Source organism: Vigna angularis, chromosome 8 (genome assembly GCF_016808095.1).
Source record: "Vigna angularis cultivar LongXiaoDou No.4 chromosome 8, ASM1680809v1, whole genome shotgun sequence".
Classification (NCBI taxonomy): Eukaryota; Viridiplantae; Streptophyta; class Magnoliopsida; order Fabales; family Fabaceae; genus Vigna; species Vigna angularis.
Genome location: NC_068977.1, coordinates 18,853,235 through 18,859,656, shown reverse-complemented (window position 1 = coordinate 18,859,656; position 6,422 = coordinate 18,853,235). Strand labels below are relative to the sequence as shown.

Here is a 6,422-nt window from a genome sequence, read left to right as displayed (position 1 = left end):
CATTATTAATTGCAGGGAAAATGTTGGAAATACAATTTGGAATATTTGGAGGTCAAAAGAAAATGCCACATCAATATACTTTAAATTAAAATGAGTGAGGAGGTGTGGATTTAAATTATGGGAGTGTCACGTGATGGGCTGGAATTGGAGAAGCATCTTGGCTTTTCTTTGTGCACAAAAAGGCGTTCCAGTAGAAACACCAAACAGGGGTGACATCCAGCAAAAAGGAAGTGGTGTCACGGTCCAGACTAACACCACGCGTCCAAGAAGTGGCAAAAAGCAGAAGCAGTCCAGCACATTCAGCAAGCACCATTGGTCCACGTGAAGTCCAACAGCTGCCAGCAGCAACACGAGAGCCCAGTAGAGGAAGCCTTCACACGCACATAGCCTCCATGGTCCAGCAAACAGAAGAAGCTGGTCCAGCAGCTTTGAATTGGTACAGCAGCCCACACTTGGCACGTCCAGCAAGCTTTGAGAAAGCCTTCACGTCCAGTTTCCGCACATGCACAGAATGAAGCACGCTGGATGAGAGGAGAAAAGTGGGCTAGTCCACGTGAAGTCCAGCAGCGTCCAGCAACACGCGTGAAGCAGTGGACCCATAATCAAGCTTGAGAGGAGCATCCAGCAGCTTGGAAGTGGTGTGTGCATAGAGAGAAAGGGTGTGACGGGCAGCAGTAGGTGGCACGGAGTAGGTCTTGGAATTTTGCAATAAGGACGGGGTCCAGCCGCCATACTGAAGAGAGAGCAGTCACGGCCTGGGAGAGGTCCTCTCTTCCAGTAGCTCCCATTTTTCATTCCAGGAGAGCTCTAGTAGTGTAGATTCCAGAAAAATGTAATGTAGTGTAGTGTAGGAGTGTAGTGAAGTAGAGGAGGTGCCGTGAAGGAGGTGGAGCTGGATTCTCGGTCCAGCAGAGGGAACAGTGGACGGCTGGAACAGAGAACACAATGCAGAGAATGAAAGGTTACGGTTGAAGGAAAATGGTGTGCACGTTCTAATTTTATTTTCTTGTAGGCTGTACTAAATTATTGCACAATTTAAATGAAATTTGGTTTCATTTTCTGTTGTTAAATTTCCTGATCATTTTACTACTTCAATTTTGTTGTTATAATTTAATTTCTGTTGCAATTTACTTTCTGTCGTTGTTTGCCTATCGTTTAATTTCTACTGTTGTGTTCACTACGTTGTGATTATTTTGCATTAAATCATTCGATGTAATTTTGTTTTAAGTATTTTTCTGTTGTAATTTTGATTATGTTTTCATATTTGAAATTTACTATTTTCTGTTTTTACTGTTTACTGTATTCTCGTTTTCTGTATTTTCTATATTTCTGTATTTTCGTTTTTACTGTTCCAGATCTGTTTTTGCTGTTTCATGTTGCTGTATTTTCGTTTTAATTGTACCAATTTCGTTTTTACCGTTTTTTAATTTTGTTTTACTGTTTTGAATTTTAATTCAGTCGTGTTTAAATTTTCTCCGCAACCAAAAACACCTTCAAAACCCCCCACTACGTGTTTAATCTGAGGCTGAACCACAAATTGGTCCTTGAGAGACAACCTAGGAGTCACTTCCTAGTTTATACTGCATTAATTTTGCAATCAACTTTTGTGTGAGGTGCGACCCTCTCAACAGGAAGTAGTCTTGGCTTTCCTTACAGGTCTTGGTTCCCAAACCAAGATGATGCTTGACGCCACAGCTGGAGGAAACATCAAATGGAAAACTCCAGAGGAAGCTACAGAAATCATTGATAATATGGCTACTAGTGATGATGAGCTAAGTAGTGAAAGAGGATATCCTAGTCAGAAGGAGTTGTTACAATCAGATGATACTCTGCGTATTCAAAATAAGATTATTTTTCAGCAGTTGGAAGACGTAATTATGAAACTTTCTCAACTACCACAGGAAATACAAAAGGTGTCAATGGTTCAACAGCAGCAGCAAACATGGCAAATGCAACCTACTCCATCTAGGAAGACAACAAAACTAGACGAAATATTTCAACAATTCTTGAAAACGAATGCATCTTATTGTAAGAATGTGGAAGTTGCATTTCAAAATATGAAGACTTATATTGAGCGAATAGTTGACAAGATGAAAACTGATAATCTCAGAAAGGAGTGTAAGACTATTGTGACCAGAAGTGGTAAGGTGTTAGAGGAGAGAAAAATAGAAAGAGAGGAGAAAGAAAATGAGAGTGAAAAAGAGACCTATGAGTGGAAAGAAAGAGTTGAGAGAGAGAAAAAAGAAGAAGAAGATAAAAAGAAAGAAGAAAAAGAGAGAGAAGAGAAAGATGAGAGAAAAAAAGAAAGAGAATTTGAAAAACCACTTCCTTATCCAAAAAATATTTCAAGGAAGGAGAAAGAAAAACAGTTGGAAAGATTCATGGAGTTGTTTAAAAAGTTGGAGATTACTATACCATTCTCTGAAGCATTGCAACAGATGCCAGCATATGCAAAATTTTTGAAGGAACTCCTTACAAAGAAAAACAAGTACATTGAGAAGGAGACTATCCAAATATAACTGCAATGCAATTATACAAAAATTACCTCCTAAGCTTAAAGATCCAGGAAGCTTCAATATTCCGTGCACCATAGGAGACTTGGAAGTTGGAAGAGCATTGATTGATTTGGGAGCTAGCATTAATTTAATTCCGCTATCTATGTGTAAACAAATTGAGGGATTGGAGATCAAACCTACCAGAATGGCTCTTCAACTGGCCGATAGATCTCTGAAATATCCATATGGAGTGGTTGAAGATGTTTTAGTGAAGGTTGATAAGTTTGTATTCCCAGTAGATTTTATTGTAATGGAGATGGAAGGGAATAGTGATGTACCTCTCATTCTTGGGAGACCTTTTATGAAGACTGCTAGAGTTTTAATTGATGTGGAGAATGGTAAGCTTAAATTGAGAGTTCATGATGAAGAAGTCACCTTTGACGTATTCAAAGCCATGACACATCCAAATGATGATAAGGCATGTTTTCAATTTGATGAACTTGATGAAGTTTGTATGATACAAGAAAAGATGGTGCGGTCTATTTCTCCATTAGAAAAAACTCTTATTGATGCTTGTGAAATTCTAGATGAAGGAGAAGAAAGATTAATTGAAGAGTGTTTGATGGACTTGGAAACATTGAAGAAGATTCCAGTGGAAGATACAAAATTTGAAATAATTGATAAGGAAGAAGAAGTCAAAGTAAAGAAGCCAGAATTAAAAAGACTCCCAGCACATCTGAAGTATGTTTTTCTAGAAGAAGAAGAAAAAAAGCCAGTTATTATCAGTAATTCTTTGTCTCTACAAGAAGAAGAACAATTGATAGAAATTCTGAAAGCAAATAAAGGAGCAATTGGGTGGTCAATATCAGATCTTAAAGGTATTAGCCCAACTTATTGTAAGCATAAGATTTTTATGGAAGAGGATTATAGACCGAGTGCTCAACCACAAAGAAGGTTAAACCCTGTAATGAAGGAGGTGGTCAGAAAAGAAGTGTTGAAACTTTTAGAAGCTAGTATTATTTATCCAATCTCTGACAGCGAATGGGTAAGTCCAGTTCAGGTGGTTCCAAAGAAAGGCAGAATGATAGTAATTCACAATAATAAGAATGAACTTATTCCCACTCGGACAGTTACTGGCTGGAGAATGTGCATTGATTACAGAAAGCTAAATAAAGCCACTAGGAAGGATCATTTTCCTCTTCCTTTCATGGACCAGATGTTAGAAAGATTAGCAGGTCAAGCTTTCTATTGCTTTCTAGATGGATATTCTAGATACAATCAAATTGTGGTAGATCCAAAAGACCAAGAGAAGACAACTTTTACTTGTCCTTTTGGTATCTTTGCTTATAGGAAGATGCCATTTGGATTGTGTAATGCTCTAGCTACCTTTCAAAGGTGTATGCAGGCAATTTTTGCAGATCTCTTAGAAAAGTGTATTGAAGTCTTCATGGATGATTTTTCAGTCTTTGGAAAATCTTTCCAAAGGTGTTTGGTGAATTTGGATATTGTTCTTAAAAGATGTGTTCAGACAAATCTTGTTCTTAATTGGGAGAAATGTCATTTTATGGTAAAGGAAGGAATTGTGCTAGGACATCAAATTTCTGCTAAAGGGATTGAGGTAGATAAAGCAAAAGTGGAAGTCATTGAGAAATTACCTCCACCAACAAATGTAAGGGGGATCAGGAGTTTTCTAGGTCATGCTGGATTTTATAGAAGATTCATTAAAGATTTCTCAAAAATTGCTAAACCATTGAGTAATCTTCTTATGAAGGATGCTTCTTTTGTGATGAATGAAGAATGTTTGAAAGCTTTCGACATATTGAAGAGCAAATTAGTGTCAGCCCCAGTAATTATAGCTCCAGATTGGAATAAAAATTTTGAGCTAATGTGTGATGCAAGTGATTATGCAATAGGAGTTGTTCTTGGCCAACGAACAGAGCGGATTTTTCATCCAATTTATTATGCCAGCAAAGTTTTGAATGATGCTCAGTTGAATTATGCTACCACAGAAAAAGAATTTCTAGCCATAGTGATGCTCTAGAGAAATTTAGACCTTATCTTATTGGGTCTAAGGTGATTACTTATACAGATCATGCAGCTATCAAATACTTGTTGACAAAGCCAGATTCTAAGCCACGTCTGATTAGATGGGTACTACTCTTGCAAGAATTTGATGTGGAGATCCGTGATAAGAAAGGGAGTGAGAACTTGATTACTGATCATTTATCACGATTAGTCAACAAAGAGGTTACTAGGAAGGAATCAGAGATTTGGGAATCTTTTTCAGATGAAGCACTCATGTATATTCAGCAAAGGCCATGGTTCGCTGATATGGCTAATTTCAAAGCTGCAAGGGTCATGCTAGAAGATTTAACATGGCAACAAAGAAAGAAATTTTTACATGATGCCAAGCAGTTTGTCTGGGATGATCCTTATTTGTAAAAGATTGGAGCAGATAATCTTCTGAGGAGATGTGTGAGAAATGAAGAAGTAGAAGGGATTCTCTGGCATTGTCATGATTCACCTTATGGGGGACATTTTAATGGAGAAAGAACAACAGCAAAAGTTCTTCAATTAGGGTTTTATTGGCCAACTTTATTTAAAGATGCTCATAATCATGCTAAAAATTGTGATAAGTGTCAAAGAGCAGGGACAATCACTAAACGTCATGAGATGCCATTACAAGGCATTTTAGAGGTTGAGATTTTTGATTGTTGGGGTATTGACTTTGTGGGACCCTTTCCTCCATCTTTCAAGAATGAATATATTTTGGTAGTAGTGGATTATGTGAGTAAATGGGTGGAAGCATTAGCTTGTCCTAGAAATGATGCTAGCACAGTAATTAAATTTTTGAAGAAGCAGATATTTTCGCGTTTTGGAACTCCAAGAGTGTTGATTAGTGATGGGGGATCTCATTTTTGCAATTATCAGCTAGAAAAAGTACTCAGACATTATGGAGTGAAACATAAGGTGGCTGCACCTTATCATCCACAAACCAATGGACAAGCTAAGGTATCTAACAGAGAAAAAAAAAAGGATCCTAGAAAAAACAGTGACTTCATCAAGAAAGGATTGGTCACTAAAGCTGGATGATGCTCTTTGGGCTTATAGGACGACAATGAAGACGTCTATGGGATTATCACCGTTTCAATTAGTTTATGGGAAAGCATGTCATTTGCCAGTAGAATTGGAGCATAAAGCGTTGTGGGCTTTGAAATTTTTGAATTTTGATCCTCATGAAACTCAAAGCACACGCAGAAGGTAGATTCTGGAGCTTGAAGAAATGCGATTACATGCATATGATTCATCCAAGGCTTATAAAGATAAGATCGAATTCTATCATGACAGGAAGCTGGTAAATAAAGTTTTTAATCCAGGACAACAAGTACTATTATTTAATTCAAGATTGAAGATATTCCCTAGGAAATTGAAGACAAAATGGTCAGGACCATTTGTAGTAAAAGGAGTGCATCCACATGGAGCAATTGAAATATTTAATCCAGCCGCTGATGATCCACAGAAAAGCTGGGTGGTGAATGGTCAACGTCTCAAGCCTTACTTAGGGGGAGAAGTGCAACAATTGTCCACATTGATGCAGTTGGTTGATCTTTGAAATTTTGGGTCAGGCTCGTGACATTAAACAAGCGCTACCTGGGAGGCAACCCAGTTGATTTATTTTCTTTGTATTGTTTGTTTTGATCCTACTGTAGTTGCATAATAGGGTTGTGCATGAGTGATCTGAGAATTTTATTGCAGGGAGCCAGTGAGGGGTATGTTTAGGACGCATTTAGGTTAAGCTAAGGAGAAGGAGAGCACTTCCCGTAAGTGCCGCTGAGCGGCAAACTACCACTGAGCGGTAGTGTCGCAGAAGGGGCTTAGGTTGCCCCTCAGCGGAACCCGAGCCATTAGGGGTATTTTTATACCCTA

The 6,422-nt window shown here is 38.1% G+C and overlaps 1 pseudogene; it reads left to right on the top strand.

Moving 5' to 3' along the window:
* Positions 1–1,751: 1,751 nt before the first annotated feature.
* LOC128193739 (uncharacterized) overlaps positions 1,752–6,422 on the top strand; it is a 45,213-nt pseudogene continuing 40,542 nt past the window's right edge.